Source organism: Benincasa hispida, chromosome 10 (assembly GCF_027475165.1).
Source record: "Benincasa hispida cultivar pf3 chromosome 10, pf3_genome.v1.1, whole genome shotgun sequence".
Lineage (NCBI taxonomy): Eukaryota > Viridiplantae > Streptophyta > Magnoliopsida > Cucurbitales > Cucurbitaceae > Benincasa > Benincasa hispida.
Window position 1 is genome coordinate 3,815,008 of NC_143487.1, and position 25,825 is coordinate 3,840,832.

The following is a 25,825-nucleotide window of genomic DNA, read 5'->3' on the forward strand; positions in this document are numbered from 1 at the left end:
GGGTCAGGTTAGGCATCTATGTCCTCTAGATGCATACCTCTAGTGGAACATATAAACTGTCCTAGTCCTCATGGGACACATACATACGTGAAAAACTGAGTTTTATCCTACTGTAGCTAAATATGCCCACTACCTCTGGTGAATCCCGAAGGAAACATAACAACTGGTGAATCCTGAAGAAAACAAAAACTGGTGAATCTTGAAGGAGACACAATAACTGATGAATCCTGAAGGAAACACAATATCTGGTGAATCCCAAAGGAAACACAAACTGGTGAATCCCGAAGGAAACACAATAACTGGTGAATACCGAAGGAAACACAAACTGGTGAATCTCGAAGGAAACACAAACTGGTGAATCCTGAAGGAGACACAATAATTGTTGAATCCCGAAGAAGACACAATAACTGGTGAATCTCGAAGGAAACACAATAACTGGTGAACCCCGAAGGAAACACAAAGTTAGTGGGCATTCTAACTAATCAGTAAAATCACTATCATAGGCTCAACACCATAATTATCTCAATATGGTTCTATGATTATATATATATATATGCCTCAACATCATGGCTCTACAACATACACACATGCCTAAATATCCACATATCACATACAACCTCATGAAATCGAATATCATCTCATGTTAGCATTCAAGTATCTATGTGCACCAATACATCTTTCAAATCCTCAAGCAAGAACATACATCGGTTATACTAAACTATCATTTTATCGTGCTGTCATTCTACCATAACATTCATCCATCATGCTAGCATACATCCAGTGCCTGGCCCGTAGGCAGTTCCAGTAGTAAGATTACTTACCTCGAAGTCAAATTCAGATATTAATCTAAGCTAATGGTCTCCAACCAAATAAGTCCGAAATTGAGTCCCCTAACACAAACATAATATTAAATTTCAGTCTTTGGAATTAGGACCCAAACGTACAAATTTAATCAAATGGTCACCAAATAACTTACCCAAATGAAACTTGATCAACAGACACTGGCAGGATTTCGACTCCAAAATCTCCTTTTAGCATATTTTAAAACTCAATGGATGACGACTTAGAACCTTCAAAATACTTAAAATTAAACCATTCTTTTAGTCAAATAATCAATAGGTGGCCAACCAACAACATGGATCACAACGCTTACCAAACTACTTGCCGAACAAACTTGAATCCACTGGACAACATGTTGCGCACTCTGAAGTACTCCAATCTTGGATCTAAATTCCAAATATAATCGGCATCAACCAAAAAGAAAACCAAAATTTAATGGGCAACCGAGAACTTTCTAAACTCAACCGCTCTTACCCATAACTTATCAATCTTTATCAATTTTCTGCAAAACAAAAAATGGTCTCTAGCTTGATGGTCAATGCCTCAAAACTTCCAAATCTTGAATCTAAGTTTCACATAAAAGGGAGGTTACTAATTTAACCCAAAATCAAATGGGTGAATTCACCTCCCAAGTTATAAGGAAAAATAAGTCTTACCCAAGGTTTGTCTCAAGATTTCAACAAAGTTCGGGTAGTGGCGGCTGATGGCGCGTTGATGACGGGCAGAAATGCACATTATCTTAAGCCTTTTATTTAGAATTAATAGGGCTGTTAAGAGAAATATGTGGCAAATATGTTAGGAATTCATGAGAAAATGAGTTTGCATCATTTGGAATTAAAAATCTCGACTAACCCACTATTATGTGTTATTATGCATTCAATTGTCTATCTTTGTAGCTAACGTAGGAGGCGGATACATACACGAAAGTTGGGCTATCGCAAGGACGACCGCATGCGGAGAATCTCTCCATCACAGAAGTGAATGCATACGTTCAACGCATGGATGTTGTGGTCATCAGTCGCATGCGTCCATCACATAGAAGTTGTGGTCGTCAAGCGAATGCGATCATCGCATAGAAGTTGCGGTCATCAGGCGAATGCAATCATTGTAGAGAGATTGCAGCTATATAATAATAACCTTAATAGAGGGATGAACACAAGGTTGGTGAAATGCAAACATGAATGCATATATTGGGATTATCAAAAGATGATGTTGGCATTTCACCTACCATGCCGTTAGTAGTAAAGATGCAGAAAAGGACCATCACGCCGCGAGTGTCAGATTCAGAGCAGGTCCATTAATGATGTCGGCGATCAAGCTTTATAAATAGAAGCTGATGAGCAGAATTTCAGATCATCCAAGGTTTTCCATCTAAGTTTCTACCTTCAGGTGGATCCTTGTGATCCAGATGGAAGCGTGAGAGGAAAGCTTGAGAGTTCTTCATCTTCTTCATCCATTCGAGTGACGACCGGAACCTTCACCGAAGTTAGATCTCGAGTGAATCTGCTCCACCGCCTATCCATGGCACCACTAGTAGCCTTGACACACATTTGCTGGAAGCAAGACATTGCTTCCAGCTAGCCTTTTCATTTCTCTTCTTTCCTTATATTGTATTGTATTACATTTTGACTTAAGAAATTAATACATTTTGTGATCAATGCATTTCTATATTTCCTTCGATTCCATCTCCATCTTCCTTTACTTAGCATCCTTAACCTTCATCGCATCATTGAGTAAGATTTCTAGAGTATCGCATACTTAATCATGCAGCATAAGAATATGAAGCATATAGCAAACCACCGGGAGGTGTGCGTTGTGTGAGTGTCGTGAGAAAACCATATTTGCTTAGTGTGAAGCTGTAGCAACGCCTGTCTATAGGCGGATGCAATGCTTGTCTATGAGTAAAATCAGCAACAACCAACTGCCTGGGAGGGTAAGTGGTTGGTCGCATTAAGCAATGTAAGCTATCAGATTAAGCAGTGAGAATATGATTGAGAGGTAGAGACACGACAACTGTTGATGCGTAATAAAATGCATGGAAAAATATATAAAATGGGAGGAATTCTTCATCACAACACTAAGCTTGACCGCAAGGGCAACCCCAGCCAATGCAGACTAATGCGATCATGCCATACACGCCGCCTGCAAATGCACGTGATTTGTAATAACAAACAAAACTTATTCCTAAGTCTCCATTCTTGCTTATGTGATGTTAATCTAGCTCTCCCGAGCCTTGATTCTAACCTAGCTCTCTCAATTCTTAGGTTCTTTCTTTAGACTCTCAAATTTTCGTTACAAAGTTTTTGGCGCCGTTGTCGGGGAACACTGCTTAATGCGACCAACCACTTACCCTCCTAGGCAGTTGGTTGTTACTAATTTTACTCATAGACAAGCATTGCATCCGCTTATAGACAGGCATTGCTACATCTTCATACTAAGCAAATAAGGTTTTCTCACGATACTCACGCAACGCACACCTCCCAGTGGTTTGCTACATGCTTCATATTCCTATGCCACATGATTAAGTATGAGATACTCTAGCAATCTTACTCAATGATGCGATGAAAGTTAAGGATGCTAAGTAAAGAAAGATGAAGATGGAATCGAAGGAAATATAGAAATGCATTGATCACAAGATGTATTAATTCCTTAAGCCAAAATGCAATACAATACAATATAAGGAAAGAAGAGAAATGAAAAGGCTAGCTGAAAGCAATGTCTTGCTTCCAGCAGATGTGTGTCAAGGCCGCCGGTGGTGTCATGGATGGGTGGTGGAGCAGACTCTCTCAAGATCTAACTCCGGTGAAGGCTCCGTCGTCACTTACAATGGATGAAGAAGATGAAGAACTCTCAAGCTTTCCTCTCACGCTTCCATCTGGATCACAAGGATCCACCCAAAGGTAGAAACTTGGATGGAAAACCTCGGATGATCTGAAATTCTGCTTATTGGCTTCTATTTATAGAGCTTGATCGCTGATAGCATTAATGGACTTGCGTTGAATCTGACACTCGTGGCATGATGGTCCTTTTCTGAATCTTTGCGGCTAACGGTGTGGTAGGTGAAATTTCAACATCATCTTTTGATACTTCCGAGATATGCGTAAATGTTTCATTTCACCAACCTTGCGATCATCCCTCTATTATAGTTATCATCATGTAGCCAAAATATCCCAGCGATGACCGCATTCGCTCGATGGCCGTAACTTCTATGCGATGACCGCATTCGCTTGACGCCTGCAACTTCCATGCGATGGACGCATGTGGCTGATGGCCGCAACATCCATGCATCGAACGTATGGGTCGCCTTTGCAATGGAGAGATTCCCCGCATATGATCGTCTTTGCGATAGCCCGGCTTCCGGGTATGCGTCCGCTTCCTACGTTAGCTACAAAGATAGACAATTAGACACATAATAATGCATAATAGTGGGTTAGCCGAGATTCTTAATGTCGATGAACGAAAACTCATTTTCTCATGAATTCCTAACATAATCGCCGCATATTCTGCTTAACAGCCCTCATAATTCTAAATAAAAGGTCTAAGATGACGTACATCTCTGCATGTCATCACGCGTCGGCTCATGGCTACCATAAATAGGCAGCAGGTGTTGCTGTCGGACGACATAAATTGTTTAGGTTAGCGGCTGGTAGCGAGGATCTTGCATGAGGAGGGTTTGCGAGAGTGAGAAAGAAGTGGAATTTCTAGTTTTATAGATTTTATTCAGCAATGATTACGAACAAAACAGAGTTTCAAACAATAATCCAACCGTTCAAAATGAAATTCTATATGTCTCGAACAGACTGATCAAATTTGAGCATGATCCAACGGTTCAAACATTGACAATACATAATTTTGTGAAAGCTGTCACTGAAAAATCGAATTGCTTTCTCCCAATTTTTTGTCTCTTTTCACTCTCATTTAATTTCAAAAAAAAAAAATCTCAATTTTATTTTTTTTTTAAATTTCGAAAAGATAAATAAAATATTTTATCGTTATATCTCCAAAATCTCCAAAGATTCTATTAAATTTATAAATCAATTAACTTTTCAAATTATCTTAATTTAGGCTTCAAAAACCAAAATTAAAGGGCATAAGGTCCATTAATTTGATACAAATTAAAACCTTCCAAATATTTAAATCAATTCAAAACCACATGAAATTAATTATCTCTTTTAATTTTTTTTTAAGTTGGCCCTAAAATCCAAAATCAAAGGGAAGCAAGATTCAATTTTTTCAAGATAATCAGTTCGAATATCTAATCAATTAAATTCAATTTAACCAATAAAAGTTTTTCAATTATTTCAATTTAATCCCAATTTTCCAAATGAAATGAAAATTTAAACTCAATAATTTTAGATAATTAACTTAAATTTTCCTGAAATTGGAAATGTTACAGAAAGGCTTAGAAATTAACAAACGAGGTGGTCATGGATCAATGCAGCGAAGATGTCGTTCAAAGGATGTGATGAGAATGGAAGTATGCAATGATCAGGAAAGGGTTTTGGTGGTCTCAGGTCCATGCGATGGAGTGAATTTGAAGAGTTTAGCTTAATCAACCAGTGAGTGGGCTAGATGGCAGTCTTAGGAATGTTAATTGAGGATTAGGATGTCAGGTGGCGTTTGATTAGGTTAGTTGACCCATGCAAGCTCACATATAAATTGAAGTTGAAAAGAAGGGAAATGTTTTTCCAAAATTTTCCTACGCTTAAGAGAAAGTATTGTTGCCATCTAAAGCTCAAAAGGTGTTGAAGAACTTTCGGGCAAGTTTGAGAGAGGTGAGAATTTCCAACCGATGAAAAAGAATTTGATGCTCAAATTCTAAGGTAAAAGAGTTAAGATGTCTATGAGCGAATTCATTAAAAGAAATCTAATTAGTTAATGGCTGGAATTAAAACTATGGAATCTGGAAGATTGAAATCTGTAATGATATTTTAGGTGAATAAGCAGGAGACAGCTGCATACGGAGAAGGTCCTTGAGCGGAAGCAGAAATTGGACCTAAATCCCAATTTTACAGAACAAGAATTTTATAGAAAAACTACAGAAGAATTATGCATTTAATTTAAGTTTAACAACATGCTGTTGAAAATGGTGTATTTGCCCAAAGGGCGTTTTTGTCTTTTTACAATGTGTCTAAGGGTTTTTGGATCTATTTATATCTGAGACTGGTGTGTCGTGTTTGTGTAACAAAAATTAATAAAATTTCTCTATCGTGGTTTTTTCAACCTGATCTAGGGTTTTCCATGCAAAATCTTGTCTTCTTTTTTCTTCCTTTTATTTTCAATATGGTATCAGAGAAAGGTGATGAAACCCTAGCTGGGATAGAAGAAATTCAATCGTCAACTCTAGCAGATGATGGGACTATGGCAGAAGCTTCAACCAATTTTGTGATTCAGGCCACTGTCGATCGATAACATATTGAAGATAAAGGGAAAAAGAAAGAAGACAAGATTTTACGTGGAAAACCCTAGATCAGGGAGAAAAAACCTGGTCGTGTTGGGATTGGTGTCTTAAATCTCCTTGTAATATTGTAGTTTGTAAACTTTGTATAAACATATTGTTGTTAATAAAATAAGTATTATTTTATAAGCATATACTCAATCCAATAAACTAATATCTTGGTTATTTTATGTAATTTAAACAAGTATGTAGAGACATACAGGTGGATCTGGTTTAAATAATAACCAAAACGGTCCGTAGTAGATGGATAAGGTTGGATACTATCCTGGTGACACAACGGATACGACCCGCTTTGTAGGTGTTACAAGTGTTGCAAAGTGCTACAAATGATCTGATCCTGATCATTCATGTAGAGATTTATGAGCAGGGGTATCCTATATAAAGAGTTTGTATAAGATCGGACCACGAAATGATTAGTTTCTTTATATAATGCCGTTAATAATAGAGTTTCACTAGGATGATAATAGGTGACATGACCTGAATCCTGAGTGAGTTGTGAACTTTTGCTCATGAAAGCGGTCTTTTGATTTGTATGGGTGAGAGTGACCAGATTGCCAACTCAATAAGCCTACCATTTTGGGGATTCATCTGACTGGGGAGCTAGCAACACAGCTACACGAGATGGAATTCACTTCTTCCCCGATGCAGGGGCAAGTAGATAAATTACTTTCTTAAGAGCTGATTCCGGGGTTTGAAAATAGTGGCCATACCCTCTCCTGGCCTGAGAGAGACTTGGTTATAGTTAGACTATGACTTATTGTTTATTAGAAGGATTAGAGGTACTTAAGGAGTTAGATGTAACTATAGGGGCAAAATGGTAATTTTGGTCTAACTATATTTACGAGCAATTTGTGAAGGGTCATCGTACTGTTGATTGGTCTTTAGTGGAATGACTGTCAGTTAACGGATGTTGGATAATTTAATTAAACTTTAATTAAATATCCGAGTATCGTTGGAGCTTCAGTCTACAGGTTCATAAGGTTCTCTCTGTAGCTCAATAGAGATTTAATTGATAATTATTTTTGGATTAATTTGTAGTATTTAAATTGATTGAGGGAATTAATTATATATGTGATATAATTAATATAATGTATTTGATATATTATAATATAAGGTAATATGAGAGAAATTTGAATATAATTCAAATACTAATTATATGAATGAGATTCATGTAATTAAATTTAATATAAATATGATTTATATTAAATACCATAAATAAGTTGAGAGGAATTAAATATTTAGATATGATCCAAATATCAATTATATGAATGAGATTCATATAAGTGAGCTTACTATAAATGTGATTTATATTAAATGTCATGTATGGTTGAGAGAAAATACATCTATAGGTTCTATTGTATTTGATACAATATGTAACTAAAAATTATGTGTTATATAGGATATAACATATAGTTTATATACATATAATAAGATTGTTATTAAATATATAATTATTATTAATTTTATTTTATTAAATTATTATTAATTAATTAAAGGGAGGTAGTTACAACTCCTTCCCCCTAATTTCTCTCAACCTAATACGTGATGACAGGGGTCAGAGAAGAGATGATGCAAATTGATCTTTCTCCATGAAACACTGAGATAATAGTTCTCTCTGGAAAATACAAAAAGATAAGAAAAGTTCTTCTCCTCCCTCTCCCAAAACCTAAGGCAGAGCCCGCACCTCCTTCCATTCTCAATCCCTAAGGAGAATACAAGAGGCTCCGTTTGGTGGTATGTCTTTTGGAGAAGGAGATCTGTTCGTGACTTGTTCGATGGATTCTTGAAGAATAGTCTTCAAATGTAAGGGTTTCTGAATCCCTAAATTTTCCTTTATTAATGCATGTTATAATTTATGTAAATGCATATCTTATTCTTGATTTACTATAAAACTTACATTCAATGAAAAATGGATTTGGGATGATTTTGCTTCCACTCAAGGTTCTCTCCTTACAGAGTTCCTTCAATTGATATCAGAACTATGTTGCTGGTTTTCTGATCCTAAATTCCACTTTTTCATTGAATCGTTTTTACAGTGTTGGTGGGTTTTACTGCATTCTATTTTAGTTCATGTGAGGAATGGTTTCAATATGAATGTGATTTTGTTGATGGATGTTCGGGATAAGATACTTAGTTTTAAGGCTTTATTTCATTTACAAATTTGGTTTCTAAAGGCCCCTGTTTTGAGCATAATTTTTGTTATAGAATCTATATTTGTTGTTTGAGTCGCTCGTGTTGTTGTCGAGAAGTTTCAAAGTTGAATTCAAAGCACTGCTTCGATGAAGAAGACGAAGCAGTTCTACAAGATCGTGTAGCTAGCTACACGATCATGCAACTATATCTACACGATCGTGTAGCATTTGCGAAATGATCGTGTAGATTTTGCTACACAATCGTGTAGCATTTTTTACAAGATCATGTAGATTTTGCTACACGATTGTATAGCATTTGCTACAAGATCGCAAAAGTTTACTACACGATAATTGCAGAGAGTTCGTTGAAGGGTGGTTTGGTTCAAGCGGTTCAAGGCCTGGTTCACCTGTTTCAAATCGGATGACTCTTATGCTGTAATAGTTAGTTTTTTAAGTTTCCTTTAAGGTATCCTATCCCGGTCCATTAACTATTTATTTTAAATATACATATGATGTATGTTCTATATTGATGTCATATTGTATATCATATAGTTTTAAAACCCACCATAGGTTATACATTACTATTCATGCATCATTTTATATTCTAAGTGTTATAATATAAGTATGTGCATGATTTAAATTATAAAGCATGCTCATGCATCATATAGTATAAATGTTATAGTATATGTATGCATGCATTATAGCATTTTCATGCATCATTATATTATATTTGTTATAATATATGGTTAAATGTATATATTGAAAGTATGCTATAATATGATTCATTACCTCATTATATAATTGTTATATATATTAGTAATGAAAGGAGTTTGCATGAATCATGATGTTACTTTAGGTTAATTTATAAATATTATGATTAATCGAAGTATGTCAAGCATGTAATGGATGTTTTAATTGTTTAATTTATTTATAATTGTTATAACTAAATGAAATTAGAATTAAAATAAATAATTAAGAGTTGCATGCAAACCTTAGGTTATAATCATTTTCTAAAATTGTTTTCAAATTTGATTGAGATAGACCTAAGCTCACAAATTTCTAATGAGATTAGAAATTAGATTAATGTTTTTTAATCGGTTTAATAGGATTAAATTGATTTCAATAAAAACTTAAATTTGTAACAAATGTATCTATAAGGGACCTTTTGGTTAAGGCGGGTCCTAGCTGTGCTAGGGTACTTAAAATGATAGAAACGTCGTACCCTTATTTGGGAACCTACCTGAAAAGGCGAATTAAATAGATTTGCTGCAAACATGCAATTGTTGATTAACATTTGTTAAAGTGTTTAACGAATATTAATCAAAATTGTTTAACTTTCCAAAGTAAGTGTTACTTTTGGGCAAATTTAAACAATCACTGAGTAAAAATAATTAGCCGTATTTTTCCTAAGTAAATTAAACCCTACGTCGTTAAAATACTCAGTGGGAGGAAAGGATCTATATGATACGCCATTTTTTTCCACTTATGTTTCTCCCTTAATATTCACACCGTGAGATTGATGCTTGGCCTTGAGGCACCCTGGGAGCGTCTCCTTTCGGATGGTGTTTGCATGGGTCAATATTAAGGTGAATGGAGAGATTATTTATAGTAAGTGGGAGAGAGATGTGTGTCAACATGTCCTACGGTCTCTTTCATTTGTTTGCACCATGATATCTTCTTGCACGACCTCGAGGCGCCTTGGGAGCATCCCCCTTCGGATGGTTTGTGCATTAGGTCAATATCAAGGCAAACTCCAAAAATAGATAGGATCACTTTTGTTTTTTTCCCAATCGATTTTTTCATTTGATTTTCTCATTGGGGCGGAACTCTATGGTCTAAAATGGAGGGTCACACTTATGGAAAGTTGTTAAGCAAGTTAATGATCAAATAAATGATAACTGGTTTTTATAGGAATAAGAGTTATTTTGGTATAATAACTGGTTGAGAGTGTCTCAATTCAGTGAAGGGACAACTGACTACCTTTCGGTGGCTTTTGTGCTAAATCACTGAAGCGTCAATGCAAAATTAGATGTTAAATGGGGTTCATTTAGATTTTGCTAAAACTGATTGGATTTTTTAAGAGTTATGCTAAAATCTAATGTATATCAATGTGTTTATTTTTCAGCAAATATGTCAAATAGCGTTTTTCTGTTAGTTGCCTTTTCTAGTTTGACCAATTTCAATTACACGACGTGGAAAGAATCCATTAAAACATATTTCGTGGTAAATGACATCAAAATTTTCATGACCGAGGATTATCCTCAAGTCCCAACCCCTGATGCACCACGAAATGCATTTAAAGTGTGGACGAAGGCTAATTTTAACACCTGAGTTCATATTTTGGCAAAATACCTGATGCATTGACCAAAGGGTTTGAGAATATGGTCATTGCACATGAGATCACGGAATCAATTTGAGAATTGTTTGAACGAAAGTTCTCACGATTCAAGCAAAACAAGATTGATGACAATGAAACTAGTAGTGTCAATTCCCAAGATAATCTCCAGTCCATATTGAATGTCAAGGGACTAACAGAGAAAGCAATCATTGCCAACTCTAATGAAGTTCATCGACGAGGATTGTCCTCTGAGATGGAACTTGAAGTTTATGACTTGGGTTGTGGAACTGAACCCACTACTCTCCAGAAAAGGAAAAACTACAAAGAAAATTATATTTGATTTAATTATGCTTAATAGAGATGATGATTCTGCCTAGATAGTTGATTCAAGAGGTACTAACCACGTGTGTTCTTCCCATCAAGGATTTAATTCCTAGAAACAGTTGGAAGCCAGAGAGATGACTCTTAGAGTCGATACTTGTGAGGCCATTCCAACTATTGCTTTAGGCAGGCTTAAGTTATTTTTAGACAAGAAACGATGTATATTATTAGATGACGTATATGTAGTTCTTCATATCAAGAGGAACCTAATTTCTGTTTCCTATCTAATTGAACAAAAATATTCTATATCATTCTCTGAGAATAAAGTGTTTATTTTTAAGAATGGAATGGAGTTAGGTTTTAGTTCAATGGAAAATAACTTATATGTACTAAGGCCATTAGTCATAAAAGCCGTGCTCAATACTAAAATGTTCAAAACAGCAACAACTGTAAAAAGTCCGAGAATTTCTCCTAAAGAAAATGCCCATCTTTGGCATATAAGATTAGGTCACATCAATCTCAATAGGATTGAGAGGTTGGTGAAAATGGACTTTTAAATGGTTTAGAAGAAACTCCTTACCAGTATGTGAGTCATGCCTTGAAGGCAAAATGACTAAACGACCTTTTACTGGAAATGGTTATAGAGCAAAAAAAACCGCTTGTACATTCAGACCTCTATGATCCGTTGAATGTAAGAGCACGAGAGTATGAATATTTCATCTCTTTCATAGATGATTATTCTAGATTAGGTATCTATACCTAATGCAATATAAGTCTGAAGCTCTTGAAAAGTTCAAGGAGTACAAGACTAATGTTGAAAACTTATTAGGTAAAAAGATAAAAACATTACGATCTGATCGTGGTGGAGAGCATATGGACTTAAGATTCGAAAACTATATGATAGAACATGGAATCATGTCCCAACTCTCAGCCCCAGGTACATCTCAACAAAATGGTGTATCAGAAAGGAGAAATAGAACCTTATTGGACATGGTTCGGTCTATGATGAGCTATGCTCATCTTCTAATTCGTTTTGGAGATATGTAGTAGAGACTGCGGTTTATATTTTGAACAATTTTCCCTCAAAGAGTATTTCTGAAATATCTTTTGAGTCATAGAGAGGTCATAAAGGTAGTTTACACCACTTCAGAATTTGGGGATGTCCAGCCTATGTGCTATTGACAAACTCCAGAAAGTTGGAACCTCGTTCAAAAGCATGCCTATTTATAGGCCACCCCAAGGAAACGAGAGGTGGATACTTTTATGATCCAAGTGACAATAAAGTGTTTGTATCATAAAATGCTACCTTCTTGGAAGAAGACCACATGAGAGATCATAAGTCACGAAGCAAAATTGTTTTAAGTGAAATTTCTATTGAATTTACTGAGACTTTAGCAAGAGTTGTTGAAGGGATCGATACTGAAGGAAATCGAACTCAAGATTTGCATGAGCAGCGGAAAATAGATCATTCCAAATTACAATCATGAATGAACATTACATTTACAGTCGTAAAAAACACATACAGTTATGCAATTGTCACAGAAATTATAGCATAATAACTACAAAAGAACAAGGAAAAAGCTACAAACATTTGTAGACTCGTCTCCACGCTCCTTGCTCACAAACACTCAAACACAGCAACCTCGAACCCTCGAACAACACGGCCGCAACTCTGCACGAACATTTCGCACTCGTCCTCAGCGATCGCCTCGGTCACGAACTCCTCAGCAACACAAACGGCCTCTACAGAACCTCGACAATGTCGAGTTGAGTATGACACCACCAAGAAGGTTACCTTGGTATTCTCATTGTGACAATCCAGAGGGTGGGCTCTATTCGGACGTGGAATGGGACAGACGAAGGAGGAATGAACAATCGTGTACACGATTGAGCAAATGGGAGATGACAAAGACCTATCATATAGGTTGATGCCCAATCGTTTAGCTAAAGCTAAGCGATTTTCTAGCAAAAGCTAAGCGATCGTTTAGCTCAGTGTCTCTTGCCTACAAAACACTACACGATTGTTTGATAAAAGATGTTGTCGCTTAGTAAATCTGTATTTACTTGACAAGCGCCAGTGAGTTTCTTTTTGCGAGAAAGAAAAAACTCAAAATCAATTTGCAACCTTTTGTCAAAACTTACTAAAATTAGGAAAACAATTTTCCTTTTAACTAACGGCTACCATGAACAACCAATAACCTCCCACTCAATTGGTTATTGAGAAAAAGAATTAATTATCCAATAATTAATATTTTTATAAATATAAATGATAACGGACTTATCATACTATATTTATAACCTATAGTTTTAATATTTCATCTCATATAACATATAAGCCATAGTTCTTTTTCTATTTTATGGTACTTAATGTAAATCATATTTACATTAATCAACACTAAGAACTGATTTTCAACTGAATCCATTGAGCTACCAAGGGGACCTTATGAACCTATAGCTTGAAGCTTCAACGGTATGTGAATAACTGATTAAACTCTTTAGTCACAAGATCCACCATCTGTTAACTGCCAAGCACTCCACTAAAGATCGACAACTGAACTCCCCTTATCATAGATATATTATGTGTCCATCTTAACAAATCAGAAGTGCGACAACCCTTCACAGATCGCTCATAAGTACAGCTGGGCCAATAACCGTTATACCCCTGTAGTTACATCCAACTCCTGAAGTACCACTGATCCCTCTAATGAACATAAGTCATAGTCCTACTATGACTGAGTCTTCTCTTCCAAAGAGAAGTTGTTGCCACCATGTTCAAGCCCCAGAATCTGCCCTTAAGGGGGCAATCTCTCTACTTATCCCTGCTTCGGGAAAGAAGTGAAATTCATCTTGTGCATTGAGTTCTCAGCTCCCAGATCAGACAAGTCCCCAAAAAGATAGGCATGTTGAGTCGGCAATGTGGCCACTTTCACCCATACTAATCAAAGGATCGCCGTCAAAGGCAGAAGTTCCCAAAACACTCAGGATTGAGGTCGTGTTACCTATGGTCGTTTAGGTGAGATGCAAGTCTCTAGTATCAATGACGTTATATACAGAGTCTAGTCATCTCGTGGTCCAAGTCTTATACAAACTCTTTGTATAGGACACCCCCGCTCGCACGTTTCCACAAGAATGGTCAAGATCTACCATCTATAGTAGTTTATAATACTTGCAAACTTCTACAAAGTGGGCCGTATCCGTAGTGTCACTATGATCAGGTATCCTACCTTAATCCTTATACTACAGACCTATTTAGGTTATCACTTAAAGCATGATCCACTTGTATATCACATATACATGCTTAAGTTCACATAAGATAACCAAGGAGCTTTGTTTATTGGATATGAGTAAATGCCATAATTAAATAACACTTATTTTATTCATCAAACAATGTGTATCTTTACAAAACAACGAGACTCCGGGAGAATTAGGACACCAATGTCAACAGATACATCAACAAAAGTTATTGATGTCAGTTCATCTAGTCATCCATCTCAAGAGTTGAGAATTCCTCGACGTAGTGAGAGGGTTATGAACCCACCTATACACTACATGGGTTTATCAGAAGCCCAAAACATCATAACTCATGATGAAGTTGAGGATCCATTGTCTTATAAACAAATAGTGGAAGGTGATGATGATGAATGGATTAAAGCCATGAATCAAGAATTGGAGTCCATGTACTTCAATTCTGTCTGGGAGTTTGTAGATCAACCTGATAGGGTAAAACCTATAGGTTATATATGGATCTATAAGAGGAAAAGAGATGTAAATGGAATGGTACAGACTTTTAAAGCTAGACTTGTGGCAAAGGTTATACTCAGGTTGAGGGAGTGAACTATGAAGAAACTTTCTCACCTGCTGTCATGTTAAAGTCTATCAGGATTCTCTTGTCCATAGACATATTATGACTATGAAATATGGGAAATGGACGTTAAGACTGCGTTTTTGAATGGTAATCTTGAAGAGACCATCTACATGAATCAACCAGAAGGATTCATTGAACAAGATCAAGAGCAAAAGGTTTACAAGCTTAATCGGTCCATTTATGGACTGAAACAAGCATCTCGATCTTGGAATATAAGATTTGATGTTGCGATCAAATCTTATGGCTTTGATCAGAATGTTGATGAGCCTTGTGTTCACAAGAAAATTATTAATAGCTTAGTAGCTTTCCTCGTGCTGTATGTGGATGATATCCTACTCATTGAGAATGATATAGGTTTTCTGACTGATGTAAAGAAATAGCTAGCTGCTCAATTCCAAATGAAAGATTTCGGAGAGGTGCAATTTGTTCTAAGGATTCAGATTATAAGGGATCGTAAGAACAAAAGGTTGGGCTTGTCTCAGGCATTGTATATTGACAAGATGCTTGTCAGATATTCGATGCATAATTCCAATAAGGGTTTATTACCTTTCAGGCATGGAATTCTAAGACTCCTCAAGAGGTTGGGGAAATGAGACGAATTCCCTATGCATCAACTTTTGGCAGCCTTATGTATGTAATATTATGAACTAGACCAGACATTTTCTATGCAGTAGGGATTTTCAGTCGATATCAGTCAAATCCAAGATTAGATCACTGGACAGTGGTCAAAACGATCCTCAAGTATCTTCGGAGAACGAGGGGTTATATGCTCGTGTATGGAGATAAGGATTTGATCCTTACAGGATACACAGAATCTAACATTCAGAATGATCGAGATTCTCATAAATTCACATCAGGGTTAGTGTTTACTCTGAATGGAGGAGCTATAGTATAGTTAAGCATAAAGCAAGGATGCATCGTAGACTCCACTATGGAAGTCGAATATGTAGCTGCTTGTGAAGCTGCTAAAGAGGTTGTATGCATTAAGAAGTTCCTTACTAATTTGGAAGTTGTTCCAAATATGTCTTTGACCTTCAAACTTTATTGTGATAATAGTGGTGCTGTGGCAAATTCTAAGGAACCTAGGAGTCACCGAAGAGGTAAGCACATAAAGCGAAAATATCATTTGATTTGGGAGATTGTGCATCGAGGTGACGTGACTGTCATGAAGATTGCTTTGAAGCACAATGTTACTGATCTGTTTACATAGCCTCTCACGGCTAAAGTGTTCGAGTGTCATCTAGAAAGTCTGGGTCTATGGGATATGCGACATATTGTCTAGGGCAAGTGGGAGATGCTACTAGGGTATAGTGTATGCCCTAGTTTATTGCGATTTTTTACTTTATTTGTATTGTACATTAGGCTCCCTAAGCTTCATGATAAGTGGAAGATTGTTGGGATTAGTGTCCTAAATCTCCTTGTAATCTCGTAGTTTGTAAACTTTATATAAACATATTGTTGTTATTAAAATAAGTGTTATTTTATAAGCATATACTCAATCCAGTAAACTAAGATGCTAGGTTATTTATGTAATTTAAACAAGTATGTAGAGACATATAAGTGGATCTTGTCTAAATAATAACCTAAACAGTCTGTAGTAGATGGATAAGGCTGGGTACCTTATCCTAGTGACATTACGGATATGACCTGCTTTGTAGGTGTTACAAATGTTGTAAAGTGCTACAAATGATCGGATCCTGATCATTCATGTAGAGACATGTGAGCGGGGGTATCCTATACAAAGAGTTTGTATAAGACTGGACCACAAAATGATTAGTCTCTTTATATAACATTGTTAATAATAGAGATTTACATTGCACTAGAATGAACATAGGTGGCATGACTTGAATCCTGAGTGAATTGTGAACTCCTGTTCATAAAGGCAGTCCTTTGATTTGTATGGGTGAGAGTAGCCAGATTGCCAACTCAATAAGTCTACCATTATGGGGATTCGTCGGACTGGGAAGCTGGGAACACAGCTATACGAGATGGAATTCACTCCTTCCCCAATGCAGGGGCAAGTAGATAAATTGCTCCCGTAAGGGCTGATTCTGAGGCTTGAACGTAGTGGCCACACCCTCTCCATGCCCGAGAGGGACTTGGTCATAGTTGGACCATGACTTATTATTTATTAGAGGGATTAGTGGTATGTAAAAAGTTAGATGTAACTACAGAGGAAAAAAAGTAATTTTGGCCCAGCTGTACTTATGAGTAATTTGTGAAGGGTCATCGCATTGTTGATTGATTATATCTAATGGGCACATAGATTTATCTATAGTGCGAAGAATGCAACTGTCAATCTTTAGTGGAATGATCGACAATTAATGAATGTTGGATAATTTAATTAAAGAGTTTAATTAATTATCCGAGTACTGATGCGTTATTTTATTGAATTGAAATATGGATGATATGCGTTGATGGATTGTGTTGTGCACTCAAGTTTCCCCAGCGAAATTCAAGTGTAAATTCTCCTGAGTTTCCTGGTAAGTCCAGGGTCGAACACAGGGACTTGTGAAAATAGTTATGTTGGTAATATTTATGAAACTTTGTGGTAACCAAGTAAATAATAAGTTTTGGGTGTGTTGTTGCATTGATGAAAAAGAAGTAAATAAAAGCGGCAGATTTGAGAAAGATAGTTGCGTTGATAGATGCAATGAGTATGCGATGAACGGGTTGAAAAATTCTTTTAGTTAGCGTTACTCGGGAATGCATCAAACCTTACGATCATGTTACAACCATGCACAGTAAGTCATTTCCCAATGTAAATGCGATGCTTCTAAGTCTAGGACGCATGTGTTGAATGCAAAATGTCCATAGAGCTTATCCCTAAGCCTCTACTCTTGTCCTATGCATTGATGCAAATGTATGAAAGCAAGGTGATCGTATACAATCATACCTTATTGCTAAGATGCATGTGATGCGTTAATAACAAATAGTGCTCATTCCTAAGCGCCTATCTCCCATTTATGCATTCTAATCTAGTTCTTCCAAACCTAGATTCTGACCTGACCTTCCCAAGTCTAGATCCTATCTTTAGACTACCCTCCCGAGTATCTCTAATAAACGAGTGAAGCATACATAAACAAGATAATCGCAAATGAATATTCCCTCGTTATGCTAGCTAACTACTTCTCAACCCATTCAACTAATTTAGCTACTCATGCTTAAATAACAGAGAGTGAACAGATATAGAGAAAGACATTCCATTCTTATAACTGAGTTGAGTACAAAATGATAATGGAAAATAAAGGTAGAGAGCCTGGTAGCAATTCCTTGCTGACCGAGGCTTTTTACACTAAATCTATATTCTGATCTACAAATGTTCCCTCTTCCACAGACGTTGGTCCTCTCTCTGTCTTGGAGCTTCCGGTGCTTTCTCAAGCTTCTCGGAACGATCTATCAGCACACCTTCTTCCTCGTGTCTGCCTTAAAATGAAGAAGACTATGGACAGAGACGTGAACTTGTAAAGTGATGAAGTAATCGACTGCTTAACCCCTTCTCTGAAGAATGCACTTGGTATTTATAGAGTTTCCATGGTGAAAGGTGGCTTCTCTTTCCCGGTTGTACAGATGGGACAACTTTAAATCCTGATTGATGCGGGGGATAATTGTCACTGATAAAGCTGAATGTACTTTGTGACCATTATCGGTTGTCAACTTAATTTGGATCTGACTGTTGTCAGCTTTCTGTCCCATCGATCTTAATTATCCTTTCACCTAGATTCGCCGACCAAGTTGCGGTGATTCTTCTTGGGCGAATGTTTGCGAGCACAATCAATGCAAAGTCTTGCGGTGAAGTTGCGCTCGACCAATATATTCCTATGATCGCAATCTCTGCATTGCGTTAACGCATGATCTGTACAAAAATATAAAGATCAATTGCTCTAATGCGTTGGACACATACGACCGCAATATTATAGAATTTATGCTTAATGGACGCAATTTAACATATTTCATCAACGCAATCCAACATTGTTTAAGAACTTAGTACTATGATAACGTGCATTTCTGCCCCGTTATAACACCCCCAAATTTAAACAATGCTTGTCCTCAAGCATAAGCTAAAGATTCCTTTAGCAAGTTAACCGTAAAGTTCTTTCCCTAGATTTCTCAAGGATACTTCGTTCAAATCCTATATGCCTGAATTTTCTTAAGTCTTATTCAAGTCTCTTCCTAAAATATTTCTAAGACTTAGGGATTACAAGTTTAACTTTCAAAAGAACTTTACTAAATTCCGGAACATCGCATGATTTATTTCAAAAAGAAAATTTTCCACCGGGGTGTCAAATGATTTATCCTTGCACAAAAATTTTCTTCATTGCTATTTTTTTCTGACCTTGCACTGATCCGAGTGCCTTGCCTTTGTTTTGGCTTGCCCCCACGTGTGTCATGCGGACATCCAACTACGAGCAATGTACTCTTTCTCATACTAAACTCATACCGATTTGGTAGTGGATTTGCGGTCATTGATTTATGCATTGATCCTGGTGACTTACTTTCGTTTTGGCTTGCCCTCACGTGTGTCATGCGGACATGCAACTACGGGTAAGTGCCTTTCACAACTTAACTCTTATCAACATGGGTTTTCCATTGCGTTGACAGTGGAGTTGTTATTCTCAATTATTAGTGTGTATATATATATATATATTATATAACAAGATCGAAAATAAATACCTCATCCTCAAATTTAAAATACTGCAATGTCCTCATTGCCAAAAGAAATTAATATAAGTCATGCGATGGTCATAGAATGTGTTGTAAAGGAAGTTTGAAAGAAAGCTAGCAAACCCCTAACTTCTAGAAATATTTCATGAGGTGACTATCTTAAGAGTTAAGTTGATTCTAGTATATACGAAAGAGATAGAAGCATATTTTTCATCATTGAAATCATACTTGGCAAAGAAACAACGTGCGGTAAACTACTAAAGTTATCTACTTGTGATATGATTGCGGTAATCAAGGAGGATGCGGTGATAAAACTTTGAAAAGTAAAATGCAATATGATAGCGCAAATTTTGAAATAAAGATAAGGAAGAGTACACCCCCAAATTTAGCATTGTCGCCTGCATTATGCATTGATGCATCCATTCTTGTGACAATCTTTGCTCCTGTGGATTGCGGTGATGGAATGAGATCATTCGCTTCTTCGCAATCCTGTGCCTTAATCCTTGTAAACAGACAAAGAGAGAGTCAAATGATTTTAAACAAAACAAAAATTTTTTTTTTAGAGAAATAAGTGAAATACTGATAATAGTAAAATGACGAAGAGTTAAATGTTCAAGAGTTGAGTAAGGGATAGTCTGGGTTTTTCAACTTTGCGGAGAGTGTTTCTGGCTAGAAATATCCTCTGCAATATGCCTTTATCTGTTGTCCATTAACTTTAAATATTCGACTGCCATCCTTGGTGATTAGCTCCACGGCACCATGTGGAAATATTGCTTTGATGATGAAGGGTCTGGACCAACGCGATTTTAATTTTCCCGGGAAGAGCCGCAATCTCGAATTGAAGAGTAAGACCTTTTGCTCGATTTGGAGGTTTCTAGCGCATATGCGTTTATCATGCCAGCGCTTGGTGCGCTCTTTGTAAATCTTCGCATTCTCATATGTGTTGACCCTCCATTCTTCTAGCTCGACCAGTTGCAGTTTTTGTGCTTCTCCTGCTTTCTTCAAATCAAAATTTAGTTTCTTGACCGCCCACAATGCTTTATACTCCAGCTCCAAAGGTAAATGACACGCCTTGTCGAATACCAACGCATAGGGGGACATACCTATAGGTGTTTTAAATGCGGTCTGGTGTGCCAACAACACATCATCAAGCTTCATTGCCCAATCCTTTCGTGAAGGTTTTACTACCTTCTCAAGTATCAATTTAATTTCACGATTGGACACTTCAGCCTGGCCATTTGTTTGCGGATGGTATGAGGTGGCCACCTTGTGGAGGATATTGTACTTGCGCAACAGCTCCTTTATATTGTGGTTGACAAAGTGTGATTCTTCATCATTTATGATGGCACGGAGAGTGCCAAAACGAGTGAAAATATTTTTCTTGAGAAACTGGGAGACTATTGCCACATCACTTGTGGTGCATGCAATTGCCTCTACCCAATTGGAAACGTAATCGACAGCCAATAAGATATAATGCTTGCCATGCAAAGGAGGGAATGGTCCCATGAAATCAATGCATCAGACGTCAAATAATTCCTGCTCCAAGATAGTGTTCATTGGCATTGCGTTCTTCCATGAAATGCTAACAGTGCATTGACACCGATCACATTTCATTGCATAGTCAGTAGCATCCTTAAATAATGAAGGCCAAAAGAATCCACTTTACAAAACTTTGGCTGCAGTACGTTGTCCTCCAAAGTGCCCTCCATATGGCAAATCGTGGCACTGTGACAATATGTGTTGTTGAGCAGTGTTTGGTATGCATAATCAAATGATTTCGTCTGCACCTCTTTTATACAGATTCGGCTCATCCCAATAATAATGCTTGCATTCATGCTTGAGCTTCTTCTGTTGATGGTATGTGTAATCTTCAGGAAATTGTTCACAAACCAAATAATTAACGATGTTCACATATCAGGGCAATTCTTCTATGTGGAATAGCTGCTCGTCCGGAAACACGGCACTCACTTCAAATTCATTACGGTCAACCTCGGGATTTTTCAGTTTGGACAAGTGATCCACAACTTGATTCTCTGTCCCCTTCCGATCAATTATCTCGATATCAAATTCTTGAAGGAGGAGAACCCATCTAATCAACCTCGGCTTTGCGTCCTTCTTTGTCATCAAATATTTGATTGCCGAGTGATCAGTGTGAATGAGTACCTTGGTTCCCAATAGATATGCCCGGAATTTTTCCAACGCAAAAATCACAGCCAGGAGTTCTTTTCAGTGGTGGTATAATTGATTTTAGCAAGGTTCAGAGTTTTACTCGCATATGCGATGGGGTGCAAAATAGTTTTCTTCTTTTGCATTAATGCGGCTCCCATCGCATATCCTCTTGCATCGCACATGATTTCGAACAACAGTGTCCAATCCGGCGTAATCAAAACAGGCGCGGTAATCAGTGCATCTTTTAAAACTCGGAATGCGTTGAGGCAAGTGTTGTCAAATTCAAACTTTCTGTCCGCCTCTAACAACACACTCAGTGGTCGTGCAATCTTAGAAAAGTCTTTAACCAATCGTCTATAGAATCCAGCATGCCTCAAGAAGCTTCGCACAACCTTCACTCTGGTTGGAGGTGGAAGCTTTTCAATTGCATCGATCTTTATTTTGTCCACCTCCAACCCTTCTCGAGAGACCTTGTGTCCCAACACTATACCTTATTTCACCATGAAGTGACATTTTTCCCAGTTGAGCACCAGGTTCGTCTCTTCAAATATTTTCAGAATTTTCTCCAAATTGGCCAGGCAGACTTCATAAGTGTTCCCATAAATGGAGAAGTCATCAATAAATATTTCCATTGAGTCTTCGAGAAAATCTGAAAAAGATCACCATCATGCACCTCTGGAATGTGCTTGACGCATTACAGAGACCAAACAGCATGCGGCGAAAAGCAAATGTCTCATATAGGTAGGTGAATGTGGTCTTGCTTGGTCTTCAGGAGCTATCATGATTTGATTGTTCCCAACATATCCATCCAAGAAGTAGTAAAAATCATTCCCTACTAGTCTATCTAGCATTTGATCAATGAATGGTAGAGGGAAGTGATTTTTTTTTGTGGCAGCATTCAATTTGCGGTAGTCTATATATATGCACCATTCAGTGATGGTTTTTTGCGGTATTAATTCATTGTTCTCATTGGGGACTACCGTCATTCCGCCCTTCTTCGGCACACATTGCACAAGGCTGACCCACGTGCTATCTGCAATGGGATAGATAATGCCCACATCCAGCCACTTGATAATCTCCTTTTTGACGACCTCCTTCATTGCATGGTTAAGTCTACGTTGATTTTCAATAGTTGCTTTGTGGTCTTCCTCAAGACGAATGTGGTGCATGTAGTACGCGGGGCTAATTTCTCTGATGTCAATGAGCGTCCAGCCAATTGCTCGCTCATGTTTCTTGAGAATGCTTATCAATGCATTCTCTTGATCTGCGTTGAGCGCAGAGGAAATTATCACTAGCAGCTTCTCATTCTACCCCAGAAATGCGTACTTCAAATGTGTTGGTAGGGTTTTTAGTTCAAGTGTTGGTGGTTCCATGAGGGAAGGTTGCGTTGTTTTTTGTTCTTCTTTTGGTTCTTCTTCTTATGTTGCGATCGTTCCTTCTTCTTTGTTTGTTTTTGCTACGGTCGCATTGCAGGCAGCTACAGATGCGTTGGCATTCTCTTCTTTACACTCTTCATCAGACTTTTCTTCTTCAATCAAATTCAGGTCATCATAAGAATCTTGCAGGTCTTCCTCATCTGGAAATTTCATGGCACCAACTATATTAAACTTGAGCTTCTGTCCGTTTATGCTCAAAGTGATTTCTCCCTTGTGCACATCAATTTGAGCTCGACTCGTGGATAGAAAAGGTCACCCCAAAATTATGGGTACATCCTTGTCGGCCTCATAATCTAGGATGATGAAGTCAGCTGGCAAAATAAATTTATCAATCGTGATCAGCACGTCCTTCACCTTACCTTCTGAATGAACTAGAGATCTGTCAGCCAATTGGAGAGTCACTGATGTGGGCACAAGTTGCCCCACATTTAATTGTCTAAAAATTGACAGCGACATTAAATTTATGTTGGCTCCCAAGTCACACAGGGCTTGCCCAATATAGAGTCCTCCTATAGAGCAAGGAATAGTAAAGCTCCCAGGATCGCTCATCTTCGGTAGAATAATAGATTTGGAATTTTGCGTAATGCCACTATGGCAAATTTTCCAGTGTCTCTCTTCTTAGTTACCATGTCCTTCAGAAACTTGGCATAGGTAGGCATTTCCTCAATCACTTCACTGAAAGGGATGTTAACATGTAGTTGCTTTAACATAGATAAGAAGCATTGGTATTGTACCTCTTCTCTTTTCTTCTTCCTTAACTTCTGAGTGAAGGGTGGTAACTAAACTTTCACAGTTCTCGTTTCTTTTGACTTTGAGGTTGACGCAACCTCAGGTTCTACTGCTTCATTCTCTCTTTCTTCTTCTTGCATTACCGCAATCTCAGGCTCAATTGCAATGGAAGTTGATCTATTATGCTCCTTCTTTTCTCCTTCCACAATCTTTCCACTAGGCAATATCACAACCTGACATTGCTCCTTTCCTGATCCCCCTGGGTTGTGTGGAAGCTCGATTGAACTTGGCAATGCCCCTTGTTGTCTACTTTTTAGCTCATTCGCAATTTGGCCCATTTGCAATCCGAGGTTGCGAATGGACGTAGCCTAACTTTGAAGCACTGTCTCGTTTTTCTCTATATATTGCTTCAATAGGCTCTCTAGAGAAGAAGATTGCATTGGTTGTTGTGAGCTACTCGCTCGGTTGCTCTGTTGACCATTGTTGCGTTGGAAGAATCTTAGTGGCCCTTCTTTTTGCAGCACAGACTGAAAATTTTGTTGTTGATTATTCCAAGCAAAATTGGGGTGGTTTCTCCACCCGAGGTTGTAAGTGTTTGAAAAGAGATTATTCTTTACAAAATATATAGACTGTGGATTTTTCGGGCAATCTTCCATCGCATGCCCATCACCGCAAGTTGCACACCTTATTGTGTTTTGACTTCTTGCGTTGACTTACCCACCTTGCGGTGCTGGGCTACTGATCGCCATTCCTTGAATCAAATTCATCATGATGGTCATTTGGTTTTGTAATGAAACAATGGCATCGTTATTTGCATCACAATCTTTGAGTCTTAATCTCTGGTCACTCTCCCTTCAGTCTTCATGGTTTTTGGAGATGCGGTCCAAGATATTTTTTGCCTCATCGTAAGTTTTGTCGAGTAGACCACTAGCTGCTGCTGCATTGGCAGTAGTCTGCGAAGCAGGATTCAAACTGTGATAGAAAAATTCCATTGGAAGGTAGTCTGGTAGCCCATTATACGGACAATCTCGCACCAACCTTTTAAACCTTGCCCAAGCATCGTTGAGCGATTCGTCCATATCTTGTTCAAAATTAGTAATAAGCTTTCTTCATCTTGCGTTCTTGGTAGGTGGAAAATACTTTTTCATGAATTTCTCCACTACCTGCTCCCAAAAAGTAATCTCTCCTGGTTCGAGCGAGTAAGCCCATTTCCTAGCCTGATCACAGAGAGAAAATGGGAACAACGTTAGTTGAACTTCTTCAGCAGAGATGTTCGGGAACACAAAAGTATTGCAGATTTCAATAAAACTTTGGAGGTGGTCATGCGGATCCTCGCCACGCCTTCCTCCGAATTGACCTGCAATCTGGATCATCTGCAGCATCATCGGTTTCACCTCGAATCTGCTTCCATCGAGGGCAGGCCTCATGATTCCCGGAGAAAAATCATAGAGGTTTGGCAATGCATAGTCCCTAATGGGCCTATTGCAATCGTTTGCCAACAGAATCGGATTTTCCATGACATTGTTGTTATTTGGTGCTCCATTTCCAGGCTGCTTCGCCATCTCTTCTTTGTTGGATAGTGGTTATTGTTTGCAGTCTCTTAATCTCCTTCTAAATATCCTCTCAATCTCCAGGTCGTAGTTCGCCAGAGATTGAGAGTTCTACAAAGAATTCACAAAAATTACCGTTAACAATTATTTTGCCGAAGTCGTCGGCAATGGCACCAAAACCTTGATGCGTTATTTTATTGAATGGGAATATGGATGATATGCGTTGATGGATTGTGTTGTGCACTCAAGTTTTCCCAGCGGAATTCAAGTGTAAATTCCCCTGGGTTTCCTGTTAAGTCCAGGGTCGAACACAGGGACTTGT